Below are 23,153 nucleotides of genomic sequence, written 5' to 3' on the forward strand. Positions count from 1 at the left end.
CAGCTGTAACCCCATGCCCGCTATTAATCTCCCACCTCACTCTGCAATGCCCCAGGAACCTTCAGATTTCACCCGGCCTCCCTTTGGCCCCTTGTGGCTTCCCAGCCAACTGAGTGGGGAAAAGGAGGGCCCAGAAAGGACAAAGGTGGCAGTGGGGGCTCTGATGCTTGTCCAGGTCAATGACTTTCCTGCCTAGTGCGATGTCCGACACACCTTGAAGCAGAGTTATGGGCAGCCATCTTTCATGCAGGGACGACAGCAGCTCCATTCATCTCCAACACGCATTTCCAAGGCTCAGAAATAAGAACCATTGGCTATGATTTACAGAGAGCCCAGAGAAAGGGGGGGAGGTTTTTTTGGCCAAGAGTCTCTTAGCAAAGCAGAAAAAACAAGAAGTGTTTTGTTTTGTTTTGTTTTTTCACTTTCAGTTTGCAGCTCAGAAAGCCCAGCCACCCTTTTTTTGTTTCAAGCAGGCACTGAGAGAGAAGGCAGCCCAGCAAGGTAAACCGAAACAAGTAAAGGCTCTGCAATGCAGTCCTCCTCACGTGCTCAGCCTCAGCAGGCACAACTGCTGAAAGCTGGGAGGCCAGAGATAAAAGCAATGAGGCCATCCCTTCCTTATACATAGACAAGAAGACCGGATGCTGTGGTCTGAATGCTTATGTACCCGCAAGAGTCTTACATTGAAGTTAGAACTCCAAGGCGATGGTATTAGGAGGTGGGGCCTTGGAGAGATGATTAGGAAGTCATCAGGGTGGAGCCCTTGTGAATGGGTTTAGTGCCCTTATGAAAGAGGCCCCAGGGAGCTTCTTCTATCACACAAGGACACAGTGAGGAAATGCCATCAATGAATCAGGCAACCTGTCCTCCCCAGACACCAAATCTGCTGATGCCTTGATCTTGGGGACTTCCCAGCCTCCAGAACACGTGAGGAATAATTTTTTTCTGTTGTTTATAAGCCACCCAGTCTATGGTATTTTGTCATAGCAGCCCAAATGGACTAAGACATCAGCACATGCCTGCCCCTGGGAAAAGGAACTCCTAAAATTTCAGAATGTCTAAATGTATTATTGTAAGATGACACCCCAACCTGGACCCTAAGACTCAAATCCACAGCTACATTCTGAGAGGCCTTGTGCCTCCTCTCCAAGTTCCTGTGTGGACCGTCTGTCCCCACCCTCCCATCCAATAGTGCACTAATGACTTTGTCCTGCTGACCTGTGGCCAGAACCTCACTGGGCCTCCACTCACTGCTCTCCTGCAGTCCTTGCAACAGTGTGGTGCATGCTCCTGAGGGCTGCCGCCCTCTAAGCCCTCTTTGTCATTGTCAACTGTGGATCTTCTGATCACCACCCTTCTTTCCAAAGGTACCTGATTCACAGTCATCCTCTCCCTCCATCCTCTTCCCTACCCACCCCCATTCCTACCATTATGTTAAGTGACTTGACCATGTGTAAGAATGACTCCCGAAACCAGGTCAGCCTCCTGGTCTTGACTTTCTCATGTCAAATGCCTCTTCCCCACCTTCGTCACAGAAGCCCAAGCTCCCTGTGAAGCTGCTAAGCTACTGCTGAGGAACTCACCGCCTTCAAGAGCGCTGCCTCCCTCTGGCATTGTTCGAAACTCCTCACCTGCTTCACCCCTGCCTGCTGGCATCTGCAGCAGCCACCTTTGCCCACTGGAAAAACTCCAAGGGGATGGCAGAGGCCAGCCCTGAACTCACCATGCCTCTGAAGCAAACACAGTGCCTACCTCCTCAGGCTTCTGGTCACATGCCCCATTTTCTTAAGTTGAATACACTCCTGACTGATGCAGGGCCTCCACAAATTCATTAGTGTCATGAGGGCATGTGGGCTTTGTTTTAAGCTGCTAAGGTGAGAGACACAGGCACAGAAATGATTGTCATGAAGAAAGAAGTTTGTGCTCACAGTTTCCTAGAAACAGGAGTTACAGCACAACACAGAGAAGGAATGGGTGGGGCAGGGCAAGGCAGGCAGGTTTAGAATTGGCTAGTTTGAATAATTTCAGGGCTGTGGGGCATAGGGGCTGTCCCTGGTTGTCTGGTACCTAACCCTGAGGTGATTAAGGCAAAGGATAGTGTCCCAGAGTGTGAGAGCTCCATATAGGAGGCGGTTGGGAGCGGGAACTCTGAATTGATTGGTTTGCATTTGAAAGGTGTGCTCCTGGGAGAGTCCTTTACTACCTGTTGATAGCTGGAATTCTCCCACGGTCAGCAAGGCCCCATAATGAATACAGTTGTCATTTTCTTTTTTCTTTTCTTTTTTTTTTTTTTTGAGACGGAGTCTTGCTCTGTCGCCCAGGCTGGAGTGCAGTGGCCGGATCTCAGCTCACCGCAACCTCCGCCTCCTGGGTTCACGCCATTCTCCTGCCTCAGCCTCCCGAGTGGCTGGGACCACAGGCGCCCGCCACCTCGCCCGGCTAATTTTTTGTATTTTTAGTAGAGACGGGGTTTCACCGTGTTAGCCAGGAGGGTCTCGATCTCCTGACCTCGTGATCCGCCCGTCTCGGCCTCCCAAAGTGCTGGGATTACAGGCTTGAGCCACCGCGCCCGGCCTCAGTTGTCATTTTCTCAGTTGGGTCATCATCGGATGATATCAGCTTAGTATGCCTCTAAAACGACTCTGATCTCCTCACTATACTTCTCTAACTCAGATCATCACTATTCCAATATTTACCATGGGCCCCTAACTGGCTTTCCTATTTGCTCTCTTGCTGTTCCCAGTGCAAGCAGGCAGACCTTCCTACAACGTTATTTGGATCATGTTAAAGCCCTGCTTAAAACTCCTCGGTAGTTTTCCATTGCTTTTAGGATAACTCCAAACACACTTAATTTCCTGTGCATCTTTTGTCTTTTCTACGAAACGGGAATCATAAAATAACACTTAACTTGCATGAAGAGGCTACACTGCATAATTTCTTAACATCTCTTCCAGGTCAGAATCAATGATTTGATGACCTAAACATTTTCACCCTCCGCTGCGCTGCAGGTGGTGCAGGTGGAACGCCCCCCCCCCCCCCCCCCCCCGCGGCTGGGTGTTTGTTTGTATCTTTCACTCCATCACTCTGTCTTCCTCCTCTTCTTCCTTTTCTTTCTCATTCTCTTCCACTTCATTTTCTTCCAACGTCTTCCTTATCTCAGAACTCTTGGCCAAACTTAACCTCCTTGGATCTTTTTACAGGAGCCCCTATCAGTTCTCACTCATCATTTGAAGCAAACTTCATTTAAGTATAAATTCCTGCAGAGCAATTATTAAGAATTAGTAAGCCTTTCCCTGTGCCAAACACTGTGTCAAAAACTTTATCTCTTTCAATTCCCACAAGAACATATTTCTTTATAAAACAGACATTATCTTCATGGTACAGATGAGAAGACTGAGGCTTAGATAAGGGAAGTGACTTGCTCAGGGTCACAGAGCAATTGGCTGCTCCCACGGTTCTGTCCCGAACTCATGCATTTTTAAGAGTTTCTGTATGCAGAAGCTGTACACTGGCTGTGGGCCCTGGCAGCCACCTGTCCTGTCAGGTCTGTTCCTGTTCCTACTAGAGCCCAATCAGGTCAATAAAATATTATTTTAGTTTTCTTTCTTATGCAAAGGTGTATTAGTTAGAGCTTTTCAGAGAAATGGAGCTGATAAAGGGTACATGTATATAGAGAGATTGATTTTAAAGAACTGGCTCATATGCTTGTGGGGCTGGTAAGTTCATAAACTGTAGGGCGGGAAGGCAGACTGGAAATTCCAGCAGGAGTCGACGTTGCAGTCTTGAGTCCAAAGGCAGTCTGGAGGCAGAATTCCGACCTCTTCAGGGGACCCCAGTCTTGCCCTTTAAGCCCTTCATCTGATTGGTTGAGGCCCACCCACATTATGGCGGCTGTCTGCTTTTCTCCAAGTCTGCTGATTGAAATGTCAGTCTCATCTAAAAAAAATACCCTCACAAGCAACATCCAGACGGATGTTTGCCCAATTATCTGGGCACCACGGACCAGCAAAGTTGACACATAAAATCACCCACCGCAGAAGGCTTAAGTCAAAACAAAACCAGTTGTCTGAAGAGCTCTAAGTGGAAGGACAGCACTCTGGTGAAGACGTGCATCATGAAAACCCTGCATTCAGGCCGAGGTTCCCTCCCCTCTTGGGCTGAGCCCCAGCAACTTTTCACCACCTATCTGTTCACTGGGCGGGTGCCGCCCTCCTCACAAATGAAGCTTTCGTTTCCACCAGCCGGCACCTACAACTGGAGACAGGGGCTCTCATTAAGTTGATCTATAACTTTTCAATTTGAGGTGGCAGGAACCGCCTCTGGTTCAGACTCACCTGGTCGATGGATTGACAAACCAGTACAGAATCAGTGGGAACAATCGCACTATATTTTATTAGCTTCTGGTGAGGCAGCTGCTGGTTTCCTTTGACTCTAATTAGTAAATGACCATGTGAAATTTGGTTAGTAGAAGAAGCTGGAGAGGCAAAATTTTAAAATGCTTTTCCTCTTCTAGGATGCTACATCACCTTTGCTGGTACTAGCACTGGCAGCTGCGACCAGTTAAATGGTGACACCTTGATCCTGGCTAGTTCCAAATAACTGAGATGAGAGAGCAATTAACTGGTTATTGCATTTTCTTCTTGTCAATTGACTAGGAATTTTGGGAATCTTCTGTTTCTTAGAAACTCTCTGTCCAGTGCAGGACACATCCTTATCTAAAAAGGCTCATTTTATGTTCTCTTACCGTTAGCATTAGCTGTATATATTAGAAAACCCAAATAATAGTGGCTTAAACACACAATGATCTCTTCCACCGTACAAAATTCTGGATGAGACAGCCCAAAGATGATGCGGTGTTTCCATGAAGTTATCAGGCACTTTCTTTTCCATCATCCTCAGTACTTGGTTTCCATCTTCAGGGTTACTGCCAGGTCCACGGTGGCTGCTGGGGCTCCAGCCATCAGATCCATCTTTGCAAAAATAAAAAATAACAAGAGTAGAAGTCTTCTCTAGATTTTTGGTCCACCTTTTAGGAAGCCCTTCCTAAAAGTCCTTCTGAACAATTTTCAGTTATATCATGTTGGTAAGAACTTAGTCACATGACCATAACTTGCTATAAGGCAGGCTAGGTATAATTCCACCCAAATGATACAGGAGTTGTGGCAATAAGAAGGTGGACACATAATGGATATTGGGCAGAAACTGGCAGTCCTAGCACTACTTTTCTTCCTCCTTTCTGTCCCAACAAATCTTGCCTCCAGGTCCCACTAATGCTACTTACATTTCCCAACTTAAACCATCCTGTTAGTGAAACATTAAGGATGAAATCATATGATGCCAGAGGCTTGCTTCAAAATAAACAGCAGAGGCTAGTTGTAGTGGGTGAGTGCATAGAGACCACAAGAACCATGATTAAAACTGGATGACGTATACACGGGGCTTTATCTTACCAGCCTTTCTACTTTTGTGTGTTTAAAATTTTCTGACTGGGTGCAGTGGCTCATGCCTGTAATACCAGCAATTTGAGAGGCCGAGGCAGTCGGATCACCTGAGGTCAGGAGTACAAGACCAGCCTGACCAACATGGGGAAACCACGTCTCTACTAAAAATACAAAATTAGCCGGGCGTGGTGGTGGGTGCCTGTAATCCCAGCTACATGGGAGGCTGAGGCAGGAGAATAGCTTGAACCCGGGAGGCAGAGGTTACAGTGAGCTGACATTGCACCAGTGCACTCCAGCTGGGCAACAAGAGCAAAACTCCATCTCAAAAAAAAAAAAGAAAAAAAATTCTACAATAAATATTTTTTTCAAAAACACACATGTCCAGTTTTCTGATTTTTGTTTAGGCAACACTGCAAACTCCTCATAGATATTTGTTCAGTGAATGAATGGATGCTCTCCTTTCTGGAAGTTCTTCTTGCCCTGCTGAGATTCCTTAGCCTCTAAGGCCTGGTGCAAACAACACCTCATCTGTGCAGCCCTATCCCGGGCTATTTTCTTCTCTTCACTGTCCTGTCATGTGTATGATACCATTACTATGGTATTTATCACATGGATTGTCATTATCAAGTCATTGGCTCATCACTGATCATCACTGCATTGTCATTGTTAAATTCATTAACTATTATCTGTCTGTCTCACCAAAAACCTTCTGAATTCTGGGGAGAGTGAGCACCATTTCTCAGCCACTTTCTGCTGCATTTGCCTAGCACAGTGCCTGATATATACAGACAACTGTGAATAAATGCCTGGCTTGAAACTGGCTTAAAAGCAAAACCTAGGGTTTAACTGGGCCTTATAATCACTTAGTCCAGTCAGCAGACATGATATGTTTGTAGTAGCAGTGAGACTTAGAATTATAGTGCTGGCCCTAGAAGCCTTGCTGATTGAGTTATAGACATTGAGATGATGCTAAAAGTCAATCATCCAAAGGAAAGGAAACAGCGAGTGAGAGAGGGTCAGTCAGCCAAGCAAATGTCAACTGAAAGAGGAGAGGGGGCTCTCCGAGTTCTGGGAATGGATAACGTCATGAAAAAGCACAAAGAGTAAAGACAGACAGAGCACAGGCTGAGTACATTATCTTTTTAATTGTTTCAGGGAACGCTTCATGCCAGAGCGTTCCAGTAAAATGCATAAACACGTCTCAAGGGATATGGAGGCTTGACCTGGTCGTTTAGCATTTTAACAGCTCTCACTGTGCCTTCCAGGAAACGGTGCCTCTGTCTCCAGTCTGTGGGTTTGGGGCACTCAGATTTCATGACCATGAGCTCCTCAGAGCCTCCGTGCAGACACCAGCCTGCTGTGAGGGAGATTCAAACAAGTTCCTTCTCATTTGACAGGTAGAGAAACTGAAGCCCGGAAGTTCAGAGTTCCAGGAAATCTCCTGCAGCTGACCCCACGTACCCGTGGTGAAGGCTCTTGGCTCACAGGGACAGGCAAAGGAAGACAAAAAAGACTAGCCTGAGACCAGCACGCATGTTCACAACTAAGCCCATCAGTCAGCTCCTTGCTCAGTGCTTTCTCCTTCCTACCAAAGAGCGGGAAAGCTCACCTCCACAGCAGGCCCAGGTCACCTGAGGTGGAGACAGTGGGAGGTGACGAGGGACCCCAGCAGGACTTGGGCACCCACAGTAGCTACTGGGGTGAAGAATGAGAGGAGTGAAGAAGAAGAAGAAAAGAGGGAGGAAGGGGGACATCTGCTAGCAATGTGACCTTGCACTTGGCCAAACAGGACTGTGCTAGACCCTAAGGAGGAAGGAGAGAAGACAGCATGTGTTGCCCCAACTGTGGGTGAAGCACAGGATACCTTAATAACCCACCCTCCACTGCTCTCCTCACCCCCAAATCTCAGTCGCCATGTTTCTAGACTCTGATTGAGGGTTGTTATCTTTGCTGCAGCTTACTTTATGTTAAGGTGAAATATTTGATATACACAATGGAATATTATTCAGCCGTTAAAAAGAACAGAATCCTGTCATTTGCAGCAATATGAATGGAACCGAAGGTTATTATTTAAGTGAAATAAGCCAGGCACAGAAAGACAAATATCACATGTTTCTCTCTCTTAAGTGAAATCTAAAAAGTGAATTTCATGGAGATTAAGAGTAGAATGGTGGTTACCAGAGGCTGAGAAGGGAAGCAGGGAGGGGAGGATGAAGAGAACTTGGTTAACAGGTAAAAACATACAGTTAGATAGAAAGAATAAGTTCTACTATTCAGTAGTATAGTAGAGAAATTATAGTTTGCCATAATTGATGGTATATTACAAAATAGCTAAAAGAGAAGAATTATAATGTTACCAACCCAAAAAAAGATAAATGTTTGAAGTGATGGATATCTCAGTCACCCTGATTTCATCATTACACATTGTATACATGTATCAAAATATCATATGTATCCCCTCAAATATGTACAACTATGATAGGTTAATTTTTAAAAATATTTAAAAATATATATTAACTATTAGGAGGCCCTAAGGCCTGCCTCTCTCAGCTCATAAAAAGGAGTGAGCATCCTGGGGGCAGTGGCTGGGAACCGCATCAAGGAGGAGGCAGGAGAAAGCTGCCTCCTTCCAATGAAGGACCTTGCATTTTCCTGTGTCAAATCACTGTTCCGCTTTTGGAAAGGAACCAAGTTCTGAAGAGCTCTGTACCTGAGGACAAGTTGTGAAAGAAAAGGCAAGCCATAGGCGCTGTGTGTTAAATTACCATCTCCTAACATCAGGTCCAGCAGCCGCAGCCAGACCACCGGGGAACGGTGTCCTCTGTGAGGGCCTGGATGGTCCCCCATGCTGCCAGGACCACCCTTTGGGTCACTGTCCCCTGCTGAGTAGGTCTATGCAAAACTATCCCCAAAGGTCAAAGAAGCTGAGAAGTTGAAAACAGAGACTGACAAATTCAGTTTCTCAGAAAGAAACACTTAATAGGGACTTTACGAACAGAGCCACATCTCAGGCAGCCACAAGCCAAGATGGTGGATCCCTGCTCCGTTACCCCGACGACCCAAGGCTATGTACCATACAGAATTTGTCTAAGGGCAGGATGTATGGGAAAAGTGTGTTTACAATAACATCAAGGTCGTTTTGACATAAGGGCAGGAGTTAAGGTAAGTACATGAAAGTAAAAATCTTAGAGGCCTTCCCTGAACTGGGATTAATCAGGAGTCAACGTGGCAGATGAGCATCCAAGATGGAGCTGCTTTTGTCTCCACGAGAATGTGCCTGGCACGTACTGAGGCCTTAACACAGATTTTTGGAGAACAAGGCAGAACTAGAGAGTGAAAGGAGGTGCAGGATAAAAATACACATCACTTCTCCTCCCCAGAAAGCAGTTGCTTCATCTCTTTAATTCCTCCCAAGAGAGCATAAATTAACTTGTAGTTTTAATCGCCTTGTATTTACTCTAACTCAGCAATAGAAAGCTCTGTTTGGTGGGAGCAGGGAGGCAAGGTCTCCATCCTTATCGGAGAGTGGCCCAGTTCCAAAAACAGGGGATCCCACAAGATCTGGGCACACACGGACGTGCAAAAAACACAGTTCAAAGTGTTCTTTGCTGTGTGGATGCGAGGGTTAGGGACAAAGCGAGGCTGCTCTGGCTGCCACAGTGATGGTAACCCCCTGTACCAAAGTCTCCAGCATTGAGAGAGGAAAAAAGCTTCAAAGCTGTTACTTGACAAGATTCTTTTGGCAAGAAACAGAGCTGTGTTTCTCAATCGACTTTAATTCCTTTGAGCAGGCGAAGCCTGACCCTTGGTTTGCTAGCTCCATGTCAGATGGGAAGTGCTTATTCCACTTCAAAGTCAGAGGCACAAAATCCTATCTGGGGGATAAACTGGTCAAGTGGCTCACTGCTGTCCCCTGAGGGTAGCTGCCCTGGCCTCAGCCCAAGGCCCAAAGGCTGGTAGGGGGTTGTGAGAGTGTGTGATAGCTGTTTTCCCTTCCAAATATTAAGGTTCATCTTTCATCAGAAGATCTAATGTTTATTCATATAACTAAACAAAATATCACATTTTGAGAATGATTCCCAAGTTGGTATAAGGAAACTAATGTTCTTTGTTCAATCAAATCTGAAGTTTTCCTTTATTGTACATGAAACAATGAGTTCGAGACTCCATTAATGTCTGAGGGCCGTTGGCATGCTCCATCCAGCCCAGTTCATTACACTGAGTTCTGGTTGAATGCTTTTCTCTGAATTTGACGCAATCTCAAATGGAGCTCTCGGTGGCTATCTATGAACCAGGATGCAGTCCCCCACCAGATGTTATTAACTGCCAGTGCCTGGATCTTCGCACTTCCCAGCCTCCAGAACTGTGAGCAATAAACGTTTCTTATTTAAGTCACCCATTTTATGTTAGTTTGTTATAGCAGCCTGAGCTGGCTAAGACAAGACATAATAATAGTATCTACATATAGAGTTACAGAAACAGTTAAATAGATTAATATTGTACACATAACTCAAGAACACTGAGCCTTCTCCTTTCAACCCATCTGAGCTGGTTGTCACAGACAAAGATCACACACACACACACACACACACACACACACGAAAGGAGAAAAGGAGGCTACTTCTCAAGAGAAAAGGAAGCTACTTCCTTAAAATCTTCTTTAACCTGAATTTCCTCTCTCTCCAGCTGCCCTGTCTCTTTTCACAGCCCTCTTTGCCAGCCTCCCCTTTTGCCACCAGTGAAAAATAGACTAAAGAAGTACAAGAGTTGATGTGGGCTGACTGCAACCTGTTAATCCAGAAGAGGTGGTTTGTTGGGATGGACTGAGGTGTGGAAGGTATAGATAAAAAGAAGTGGACCGATTACAAAGATATAAAGGATGTAAAACTGATGACATTGGTGACTGGGAATGGAGTCAAATGTACAGTCAATCTTCATTATTTGTGGATTTCATATTTGCAAATTTACCTTCTCACTACAATTTGTTTGTAACCCTAAAATTAGTGCTCATGGTGCTTTCATGGTCATTCGCAGAAATGCACAGAGCCCTGAGAAATTTGAGTTGCTCTCAATGCACACATTCCTAGCTGAGGTGGAACAAGGTGACGCCCTGCCTTCTTGTTTCAGCTGTCATACTGCATCAAGTATCCTTTTCAAGGTCTATTTAGTTACACAGTACATTTTTGCCTTTTTGTGCTTTCTATTGGTGATTTTGCTGTTTTAAATGGCCTCTCAAAACAGAGCTGAAATGCTGTCTTTTGTTCCAAAGTGCAGAAAGGCTATGATTTCTCTGTGGAGAAAATACCAGTGTTAGATAAGCTTTGTTCAGGAGTTAATTACAGTGCAGTGAGTTCAGTGTTAATGAATCAACAATGTATGTTGAATAAGGTATCTTTAGACAGAAACAAATACACAGCAAGGTTATATATTGATCAGTTGATAAAATTGTGACTAGTTGTGCACAGGAACTTAACCCTTTATTTCCTCTAGGAGCAATGGTTTGGTATTCACTAATTCAGTGTTCATGGTGACTTTATAGAACATAACTACTGTGAATAAGGTGAATCAACATAACTTCCAGCCAGCGTTCTGGCTTGAACAACTGGGTGGATACGGGTGTAATTTTCTGAGCCAGGGCTCACCAGGGGAGGACAAAGTTATTATGCAGGAAGACATGATAAAATCCTGGAATTTTCCCTGGGACTCCGGGACTTTATTTTAGTATCATAAACACCTCTGTAGCTGCAAACGTCCCATCTTCTTCTGTGATGTTACCTGGATGAAGCAAATCAAGAGATACATTCAAGATACTGTTGTCCCCCCCACCAACTAATTTAAGGAGAATACGTTCCAAGACCCCAAATGAATGCCCAAAGCCTCAGATAGTACCAAACCCTATATACTACATATATATCATAAAATTTAATTTATAAATTAGGCACTGTAAGAGATTGGCAACAAGAAGAAGAGGAACAATTGTAACAATATACTGCAACAAAAGTTGTGTGAATGTGTTCTCTGTCTCTCTTTCAAAATATCACATTATATTTTGCTCATTTATTTTTGAACCAAGGTTGACCATGGGTTATAGAAACCACGTGTATTAGTCCATTCTCACACTGCTATAAAGAAATACCTGAGATGTGGTAATTTATAGATAAAAGAGGCTTAATTGGTTCACAGTTCCACACGCTGTACAGGAAACATGACTAGGGAGGCCTCAGAAAACTTACAATCACTGCAGAAGGCAAAGGGGAAGCCAGCATGTCTTATGTGGCTGAAGTGGGAGGAAGAGAGAAAGAGGGGAAGTACAACACACACACTTTTCAACAACCAGATCTTGTGAGAACTCCCTCACTATCATAAGAACAACAAGGAGGAAATTCACCCCCATGATCCAGTCAACCCCCACTAGGCCCCGCCTCCAAAATTGGGGATCACAATTTGACATGAAGTTTGGGTGGGAGCACAAATCCAAACCATATCCCCATCAAAAGCAAAACTTTGGATAAGAAGGGACTACTGTACTTCATTGAGTCCAACATCTAATATCATTATCCTCCCTGCCTTCTATCTCATTGAGCTCCCCAATTTAATCTTCCAAATTCAGAAGGATGAAAACTATAAGGAGATGCCCTCAACAAAATGGGAGCTTTGCACATAGAATTTTGTAATGATCTCGGAGCTCACTAACAGCAAATTAGATAGCAGAAGGAGAGGGTGACAGAGATGTGTAGAAGACTGCTGGGTAAGATGAAAGAGATGAAACTGTCCTCAGCCACGCCAGCATCTTGTAGAAATTAACCCAGGCTGAGTGCCTGGAAGATAGACCAAGAGAAAGGATCCCAGGAGAAGGAAGCATAAACTTGAAATATTAAGGAGAAAAGAAAGGGAGGGAACAAGGGAGAGGGATAGAAAAGAAAGAAGAAGAAGAACTTATAAAGAGAATTCAAACCTGCCTGCTAAGTTGAAGGGGTATAGTTTTGTCATTTACCTGAAACTCACCTGACCACTGTGAGGTTTATCACCTTGGAATTTTTATTTTTTAATGTTCTTATTTTTATTTTTTCTGAGAGACAGGATCTTGCTTTGTCACCCAGGCTGGTGTACAGTGGTGTGAACATAGCTCACTGCAGCCTCAAACTCCTGGGCTCAAGTGGTCCTCCTGCCTCAGTCTCCTGAGTGTTTGAGACTACAAGTATGTGCCACCACACCAGGCTAACATATATATATATATATATACACACACGCATACACCTTCTGTTTTGGTATGGTCCATCAACTGAGAATGTTTTTTATGTATTTACTAGTTGAAGAAAAAAAGTCAAAGGAAGAATATTTCAGGACGTGAAAATCATGTGAAGTATAAGTTTAAGTGTCCTTAAGTGAAGTTTTATTGGAACACCACCAAGCTCATTCCTTTGCCTATTGTCTACAGCTGCTTTCAAGCTGCAACAGCAGAGCTGGGAAGTTGAGACAGAAACCACATGGCCCACAAAGCCTAACGCATTTACTATCTGGTCCTTTACAGAAAAAGTTTGCCGACCCCTAAACGGGAGCTTGCCTTTTAAGCAGTACACTAAGTGTAGTGTACGTTTGGATACCATGCCACAGGAGAAGAGAGGACAGGCCAGGGGACCCAAGGGCAGGAGCTGCATGCTGCGTGTACAATTGAAAGGCAGGGAGTGTTTCCGTAGGGGGTGTGCATGGAGGGGTTGAGGGTGGTGGGTACAATTCCTTAGGTGAGGTCCACAAAGTCAACACGGACTGTAAGCATGGGTATCTTTGCCTTTTTTTAATGATCAAATGTTATTTTTTTTAAAAGCTACAAAATAAAATAGACTCTCAGAAATCAGTGCAACATGGTAGAATGGACACCCAGCTCTAAAAGTCCTCCGTTGATTTCTCTTTTAAAGAAAGCTTAGTCATTCATCATCCCAGCTGGGAAGGCTGAGACCCCTGACTGACGTCAAAGCTGGAGGTCATGCTTCTCCCTGCCTGCCTTGGAGTGCAGGCTGGCCCTGCCTGGCCACAGCTGGCTCACTAGCTTGGGCTCCTCCAAGTCAGGTAGGCCTGTATTAAGCCTTGGCCCTGTGGACCAGACAGACTCCCTCCCACAGGCCTGCACTCCACTCTTTCCCATAATCCACTTTCGGTTATCTTACCTTTTGTTTCCTTGCTGCTGAGTCTAAGTCTCATACAATTCATACTACAGGAATAAACAGCCCATCAGTGTCCCCTGCAAGTTCCTCCTCTGTCCTGACAGTCTCTGCTCACAGAGGTGGCTACACAATCCCCTTTGATTTTCCACCTTGCTCCTCCTTGGCCTTGGGTTAACTTTATCTGTCTCACCTGTCCACACCTTCTCTTTCTCTCACACACGTCTCCCTGCAGCCACACGCTCACACACAGCACTTTTAATCCATGGATCTCCCTCTTCTTGGAGTTGTTCCTACAAAAGGTTATAACTTTACAAAATGAGCCTCTCGCTCCACATTAAAACACTACCAGGTTAGTGAAAACTTTACCTACAGATACAGATATGTATATCTGTGTAGTCAGGAGTCTGTGTGTGTTGGTGTACACATACCTGCATGTCTGTGTACACAGACTCACATGCACATATGTGGGTCTGCCTGTAGGTATGTGCACAGCCCCAGATACCTCACTTGTCAGCTCAGTGTGTTGGATCACACTGAGTGTGCTGGATTTTTTAAAAAAGAGAAATTGAGCACTAAATCAAGCACTTTAGTTCCTAAGAAAATAAACAGAGGTAGAAATAAGAATTATTCCTTTCTAGACCTATTTTTAAAAAAATAGGTCTCAGCAGCCAGGCTCAGCTCCAAATGCCCATGACATAGGTTTATGATTGATTCATATTTATAGCAAAAAGAGACCTCAAGAATTACCCTATAATTTTTACATTTTTATAATAAAGTTTATGTCTTTTAAATGATAGTTTACCAAATTCCCTTTCTGAATGGTTGGCAAGGTTGGTGTCCTTCCCTATCTTCAAAAAGAACCGAGGGGTTACAGAAAGCAGAGAGCTGGCAACTTAAGTATGGCCACAGGTGAGGGATGAAGTAAGGGGCGGAGAGAGACGTGACTTTGAAGAATGTTCATGGTTCAGACTACTGAGGGCTTTATAGTTTGGAGCAACAGGGTTTTTGTTCATTTATGAGTTTCCTTTGCCAAACCACAAATGGGGTAACTTGAAACAAGATAGACCAGGCGCAGTGGCTCATGCCTGTAATCCCAGCACTTTGGGAGGCCTGAGGTCAGGAGTTTGAGACCAGCCTGGCCAACATAGTGAAACCCCGTCTCTACTAAAAATACAAAAATTAGCTGGGCATGGTGATGCGTGTCTGTAATCCCAGCTACTCAGGGGGCTGAGACAGTAGAATCTCTTGAACCCAGGAGGCGGAGGTTGCAGTGAGCTGAGATCGTGCCAGTGCACTCTAGCCTGGATGACAGAGCAAGATTCCGTCTCACAAAAAATTTTTTAAAAAAGAGAAATCGAGCACTAAATCAAGCAGCTTTAGTTCCTAAAAAAATAAACAGAGGTAGAAATAAGAATTATTCCTTTCTAGACCTATTTTTTAAAAAATAGATAACAGTCACTCAAAAATATAGGCCCACATGCAAAGAACATCTCCCGTAGCTACCATAGTAGTGCACACAGTTATGAATAAGTTCATAAGTTCATCAGTGCAAGTGCATGTGCATTGGAACACCCAAGGCATATTTCTTTCTTTTTTTGTTTTTTTTTTGTTTTTTTGAGACGGAGTCTCCCTCTGTCACCCAGGTTGGAGTGAAGTGGCACGATCTCCACTCACTGCAACCTCTGCCTCCCGGGCTCAAGCAATTCCCCTACCTCAGCCTCCCAAGTAGCTGGGATTACAGGCATGCGCCGCCACACCCCGCTAATTTTTTTGTATTTTTTAGTAGAGACAGGGTTTCTCCATATTGGCCAGGCTGGTCTCGAACTCCTGACCTTGTGATCCACCCACCTCAGCCTCCCAAAGTGCTGGGATTACAGGCATGAGCCACCACTCCCAGCCACCAAGGCATAGTTCTTATGCTTCAAGTCTGTTTTGTTAGTACACTTTGTTATTTGTTAGTTTTGCTAGCTAGTACACTGACTGACAAATAGGAAGAGCTCACATAAAAATTTTTAGAATGCATAGTGGATAGCACTGGCCTTGGAATCAATCGAAAGTAAGGGAGGCCTCACAGAAACCAGTTTGCACTACTAGGACATTTTTCTAGTGAAGAAGAGTATGAAGGATGCTGGGAAGAGGAATTTGCACTCCCTAACAACAGGTTGGGGGATGGGATGGGGAGGAAACCTGGCATCTGTTCAGACATTGGTTCTCCAGCCCTGGGCCCTGGACTTAGATCTCAGCCTCTCATGGAGAAGGGCTACAGGCAGGGAGAGAAGCCACCAAGTTTCACCAGATGTGACTTTGGTGCCAAGAGACACAGAGTGAGGGCTCCTGCACAAAACAGATCCTACTCTAGCACCCTGAGGGCCTGAGGCAGGCAGTGCCCAGGAGGAGACAGCCTGTTTGGGAGAACAGCAGCTTCACCCAGCACACCGGCCAGTTGGCAACCAGGACAGGGGAGGCAGCATTCCTAGGAGGCAGCATCATTTGGGAGGCAGGAGCAGAAGACCAAGACTAGATAGGACCAAATTGCCATTCATGTGAGCCCTTTGGTACACAAAAGCCAATGAACCTGTAGAAACTCAGCTATCCTGTGCCTGTATGTGATGGAGATGCAATGCTATACGATTTCAGGTGCAAATGACATGGCCTTATCAGGCCCAAAGGTTACTGCTTGAGTCCCTTGAAGCTAGAAGTCTGGCATTTTCACTCCCATACTGTCTAGCATTCCCTGGACCCTTAGGGTATCTTGATGGGTGGGGCACCTAGCAGCTCAGTCCTGGCCTGTGGCACTGGCTGGAGGTCTTGGTGAGTCCAAGTCCCCTGAATGTAGAAAAAGCAGAGCCTGCAGAAGGCTGCTCCTCCATTCCTACCTTGCAAGTGACTTTGGGATCTAGATTACCTATTTCAGGGCCTATTTATAAGCAAATTTCTTAGATGGAATTTTTTATGCCTCAAAATTTCAAAGGATTTTTAGTCAATTAATATCTTCCACCGCCCTACTAGATGGTTTCTGGTTGCAGTGAGAGAGAGACAGAATGACACAGCCTACAGTGGATTTCTTCAAAGATGCTCAGGAATTAGAGAATCTGTTTCCCCACCTCCTTTTCCTTTCTGGCCCTGTTTTCAGAGCTCCTTCCCATATTACCAGACACATGCTGGCTTATCATTGCCTTTGACAACTAGCTCAGTACCAGGTAGATGATCGAAAAGAAGTGAAATCTCCTGTCACTTTCCATCTGTGTGACTGGGCCTCTGTCCCCAGGACCCCACTGAGACACTGAGAACCACCCAACCCGACTGACACTTTTCCACTCAGATCTCACTCCCATCCCCGCCCCCACTGCTCTCTTAGTTCAGGACTCAATCACCTCTTAACATGTATGTCTTCTGTAATCTCCAAAGTGATGATGTTCTTGACTCCAGTATGGGTCTCTCCAATCCATTCTGTCTTTTATTCCCAGGAAGGTATAACTAATTGCCAACCCTGAGTGTAGCAAGCTGAGTTACAGCCCCCAAAGATATGCAGGTCCTAATCCCTGAAGCCTATAAATGTTACCTTACATGGAAAAAGGGATTGTGCAAATTGGATTAAGAATCTTGAGATGTGGAGATAATCTTGAACCATGGCCCTAAATGCCATCACAAGTATCTTTATAAGAGGAAGGGGGAGATCACAGTGAAAGAAGGAGGTGATGTCAGCACAGAGGGATAGTTTGAAGTGTTATGGCCACAAGCGAAGAAATGCCCACAACCACCAGAAGCAGGAAAAAGCTGGAAACAGATTCTTCCCTAGAGCCCCCAGAGGCTATGCAGCCCTGCTGACACCTGGATTTCAGATTTTTGACTTTCAGAATTGGGAGAAAATAAATTTCTCTTGTTTTATGTCACCCTGTTTGTGGTTTGGCACGGGAAACTCACAGATGAACAAAAACCCTGTTGATCCAAACTACAAAGCCCTCAGTAGTCTCAACCATGAACATTCTTCAAATTCACATCTCTCTCTGCCCCTTACTTCATCCTTCATCTTTGGCCATGCTTACTTTACCAGCTGTGTTGGAGCTCCTAGTCCTTCCTATCTCTGAAACTCTCTGATGGTTCACCTGGTGAACACCTGCACATAGCTCCTGTCTGGTCTTAAAAGTCATCACCTCTCTGAAGCCATGAGAGTCTGCTCCCACCTGTTCAATATATGTGATTTTTAGTTCCCTGTGTATCCTACAATTTATTCCACTTGTCTATTTATGTTTTTCTCTTCTACTAGACTGGAGGATCCTTAAAGGCAGGGACTGAACCTTATTTACTTCTGATAATCCCTATTCCTGGTATAGTGATTGTCATACAGTGGAAGGCTAGTAAATGTTTTAACGCTTAAATAAAATCACTTCTGTGCAACAATTTTATACAGATGTTCATTCCTTCTCTTTCTTGGAAAATCCTTCTCTGACTCTAGCACACATTCCCTGCTTGGTCCACTGTGACTTTTGTGATTGTCTTTCCTCATTTTCCTTCCCTGGCATTTCGTGTCCTATCCACCTCAAATGGCATTGCTTATAGGTCAATTTTCAGTTTTCCTTCTCTTTTAGCTCTCCCATATATGGTCTTTTTGAGCAATTTTGATCATTCTTCTATGTTGTCGGCTTCTAAACATGGTTCCTTCCTCTCCTGTGAACTCTTTCCTACCTGCCCACTGGAAATCTCTGCACAGATGTCCCACAGACACTTTGAGCCTAATATGTCAAAAACAGTTTTCTCCTCTTCTTCCCTGCCTATTAATCTGGATAAGAAGGGCCCCTGGGCTAGAATTCTGGAAGCCAAAGTAGGACATAAGAAGAGTAGGATGAAGTAGAGCAGAAGCCAGAGGCCTTGGAGTCAGGAACACCCAGTGCCAATGTCATGGGATAGTTCAGATTAAACTTTTCTTTGGAAGGCCTTGGCAGAGATGCAGAAACCAGACAGGAGACCACAATCAAGATACCAAACCGGGCCACCAGGGAGGGCTGTCCAGGAAGGAAACAGTGCACGAAAATGTTCTGCAGAGACAAAGCCTCCAGGGTCTTCTTATGGGGCACTCTAAGATGTCAGTTTGGGTAACATCCACTTCTACAGTTCCTTTTTCCTTTCACTCAGCTGTTCACATTAGAAACCTCAAAGTCATTCTTTCTCTCACCTCTCCTTTAACCCACTCTGTGTAGCAGATTCTACGTTAAAGGGAGCTCCTAGTGTCTGTCCTTGGCTTCTTCCGCCCCATTTCCCTCGTCTCTTCCTGTCTCCTGCCTGGGGCACTCAAAGATCTACAAAGGGCCCCTGCCCCCCACGACCCCCCACCGTTTACAGCCTCTTCCCACATCAGTCACTTCCAACACAGCTGCCAAAATTCAAGTGCAATAAAATTGTTGGTGGTGTCCTGTTGCTTCTAGGATGAAATCTGAACTCCTAAGCAGGGCACTCAAAGTCCTTGACACACACCAACCCTCTCTTCTCTTCAACCTAGTCTGTTGCTGACTCCTGCTCTTACCTTGAACCCAACCTTGCCCAGCAACTTGCAAGCACTTTTATACCTTGGCGTATATCCACCTCCTTACCTTTCCCACCTGCACATTCTTGCTCATCTCTCAGAACTCCATTCCCATGCCACTCCTTCCCTGTATCCCTGCTGAGTGCCTTCTGGTTCATCTCCATTTCTGAGTTCCTGTGTTTGCAGTCACCCCCAATCACTTATCACACTCTGCAGGGGTAGTTATTTCCACATCCATAAGCCCCACTAAACAGTGGGCTTCTTGACAATAATGATAGTTTCTTATAAACTTTCAAACTCCTAGTAGTTGGTATGGAACCTGGCACATTACAAACACTTCACAATACTTATTGTGAACACTTCAATAAATATTTGTTAAATGAATGCATATGATATAAGCAAAGATGACAACTAAGAACAGAAAGGAAGAGAACATGTTATTTGTTAGACAGGCCTCAATGACTCAGTGCTTCCCCAAGAGCTCCAATTCACTAACTGTTCACTCTCAGGTAGAAAGTTTTCATAGCTTTTACTGGCAGCTAAACAGGAGATCAGGAAGTAAATTATTCCTGCCATTTGTCCAGGGCTGAACATCAGGGATGATGCCAAACAGACCAACAGAAAGTCAATGAAGAAAGCGAGTGTGGGTCTCAGATCATCAGAGCTGGAAGATTTTCAGCTCTTACCATCCTTAACTTATAGCTGAGCAGACAAGGTCCGGTGAGGCCCTGTGCCTTATCCTAGTAAGTGACAAGGCTGGGGGACAGAGGTAAGGACACAGCCACCGGAGAGGGAAATGAATGGAAATGGAGCCAAAAGGAAAACAAAGTGGATTTAAGTGAACCTGAATTGCTTGAGTCGTCTTTCCTCTCTTTGGTAGTTACAGATTCCTCATGCACACATACACTAAATTGCGTGTTTGTGCTACTTTATAAAGAGTTTTTTTCAGCCAGGTGCTGTAGCTCACGCCTGTAATCCCAGCACTTTGGGAGGCCAAGGTGGGCGGATCACAAAGTCAGGAGTTCAAGGCCAGCCGGGCCAACATAGTGAAACCCTATCTCTACCAAAAATACAAAAAATCAGCCTGGCATGGTGGCAGGTGCCTGTAATCCCAGATACACGGAAGGCTGAGGCACGAGAATTGTTCGAGCTTGGGAGGCAGAGGTTGCAGTGAGCGGAGATCATGCCATTGCACTCCAGTCTGGGTGACAGGTGCAAGACTCTGTCTAAATAAATAAATAAAAGAGTTTTTTCATACATCTATTCGGTAAACAAGTGTTTCTCTCTTTCTCTGACCACATTAGGAGCTGCAGAGGAAGGGGTCTTCTGTGTTCTTTGGGTTCCCATCTTGCTACTCTACAGACCCCTACTACACACACATACACAGACACACACACACTCACACACGGTCCTAATGTTGGGTCTGCTTTGGCATCTAAGAACATGACGTAGACTTACAGATGACTCTCATTGCCATTTAGAGTAACCCATCTAATCCTGTCTGGTCAAAGGACTTTTCCTCTGTTCCTCTTCTAATTTTAGTTCTACTGACCTGATTAGCCTAATCAATTTTCTGTGGCCTCGCCCTCATTTCCTAGCTTCATTTTGAGCATAATTTCTCCTGCCCCCACCCAAGTCTTCTCTTAGTCTCTAATGTTGCCTTAGAACAATGATACTTTTCCACCACTGCCTAGGCCTAGATAACCATGCCTATGTTCACACATTTTCATATCCTCCCTCCTGCAGGAACTTCCCCCAAAACAGATAAGGTCTGCAGCCAACAGGCTGCACAGCCTGGTGCCCGGGGTGCTGGTCATTTGCCTTTTGCTCTTGGGTCCACCCCTCATCTTCCTCCTGCCAGCTCTGCCTCACAGGGAGTTGAGCAGGTCTCCAGAATCATGTGTGCCCACAGAGGTCTTGGCATAACTTGAGCACTAAGCCTTCTTGGAAGATGTCGAGAGCCATAATCAGCTATTTCATGGCTCACTGATGGGATAAAAGGTGCGGCAGAGGCCAGTGCACACCCTCAGAAACCACCCCAGCTTTCTCCAGTCATGCAGCCCTGGGCCTCTGGACCACCTGGACACAGATGTCCTTTCTCTCCCAAACTCTGAAGCATACAGACACAGATGGCGACAACTGCCCCAAAGTGTGACCACAGCAGCAAACCACACCCTGCCAATGCAACACTATGCAAATGTGTCCAGAATCTCCATCATGCAGGTTAAGTTTCCTGAGGGACCACACACTGTGTGGTCAGCGCTAAGGACTTTGTGTGGACACCCAGCTGGAGCTGCTCAGCTCCTCTCAGCAGGCCTCTTCAGCTTCCCTTTGAAGGGAAAAAAGTCAAAGACCTCTTTTGGATTGTGCAGATTTTCTTTATCAGCAACCAAGACTCACAAGAACACACTCTGTGAGATGTATACCCGCCTAGTGGGACTGAAGAAGAATCCCAGGGGCCAAATGGAGTCTTCCCCTCCTTTACCATCCCAGTCTACCTTTGCCCCAGCAGGAGGGGAACCTCACCTCACTGTGTTTTTGAAAGAATTGAAGAACCGAGGAAGGGAACACTGCCTCAGAGGCTGAAAGTGGTGATTTCATCTTATAATTGCATAAAGTCAAATAGCTTACAGAGGGCTTTTGCACATGTCATTTAACATGATCTTCCCATTAACTTGTGAATAAGCTGGGCCGGTCCTGTTATCCCCACCTGATATGTCATATGCCAAAGCTCAGAGGTAAGTGACTTGCCAAGGACACTGTCCACTTCAGCAACAGCTTGATAACGATACAATGAAGGTCTACTAAGTACAGGTGACCCTTGAACAACACAGGTTTGAACTGTGTGGGTTCACTTATATGAGGATTTTTTCCAATAAGTAACTGGAAAATTATTTGGAGATTTTTGACAATTTGGAACAACTTGCAGACAAAACTTGTAGCCTAGAAACACTGCAAAAATATGGCCGAGCATGGTGGCTTAGGCCTGTAATCCCGGCACTTTGGGAGGTTGAGGCGGGCAGATCACTTGAGGTCAGGAGTTCAAGAGCAGCACAGCCAATGTGGTGAAACCCTGTCTCTACTAAAAATACAAAAACTATCTGGGCATGGTGGCGCCCGCCTGTAATCCCAGCTACTCGAGAGGCTAGGACACAAGAGTTGTTTGAACTCAGGAGGTGGAGGTTGCTATGGGCTGAGATTGCACCACTGCACTCCAGCCTGGATGACAGAGCGAGACGCCATCCCAAAAAAAGAAAGAAAGAAACATTGCAAAAATGGACAGGAGAAAAATGTTTAAAAATAAAAAATAACTTCGGAAGTTTTTTAAAAAACAAAAAAGAAAAACATTGCAAAAAATACGAAAAAGTTAGGCATGTCATGAATGCATAAATATATGAGTTGGTCAACTATTTACGTTATTGATAGAACTTGGTCAGCAGTAGGCTATCAGTCATGAAAATTTTGGGGAATCAAAAGTTATGCTGGGACTGTGCTGAGGGTCGGCCGCCATAACCCCCATGTTGTTCAAGGGTCAACTGTACTCAAAGTACTGAGAATGCAAGGATCAATAGGTCCAGATCCCCTGTCCAGCTGGTATTTGTAGTCCAGTCTGAAAGACACACACAGCAACAGGGGCTGTGAGACAGGCTGAGCTGAGCAGTGGGGTTGAGGAGTGGATGGAGGATGGGGGAGCAGTGGAGAATCTGCCCTGGACAAGAAGACCCTAGGACACAACCTCAAGGACCAGGGAGATGACTTGACAAGGAGGACCTGAGAACACATGGCACCCAAGACAAAGAGTCCAGAGCAAAAGGATCAGAGCGGTCCCATCGGAGCACTGTGGAAATGGCGGTAACTGCCTGCAGCACAGCGGAGCACAGAGGGCAGAGGGCAGCTGAGCAAGCAAGTTGGCACCAGGCAGGGCTGTGACAGTAAAAAGTTTGCTGAGGAACAATATTAAGGCTTCAGCAAGGGAGTAGCTTGGCAGATTTTATTTAAGATACAGCCATCATCACTCAGATAACTATT

This window comes from Piliocolobus tephrosceles, chromosome 1 (assembly GCF_002776525.5).
Source record: "Piliocolobus tephrosceles isolate RC106 chromosome 1, ASM277652v3, whole genome shotgun sequence".
Taxonomy (NCBI): domain Eukaryota; kingdom Metazoa; phylum Chordata; class Mammalia; order Primates; family Cercopithecidae; genus Piliocolobus; species Piliocolobus tephrosceles.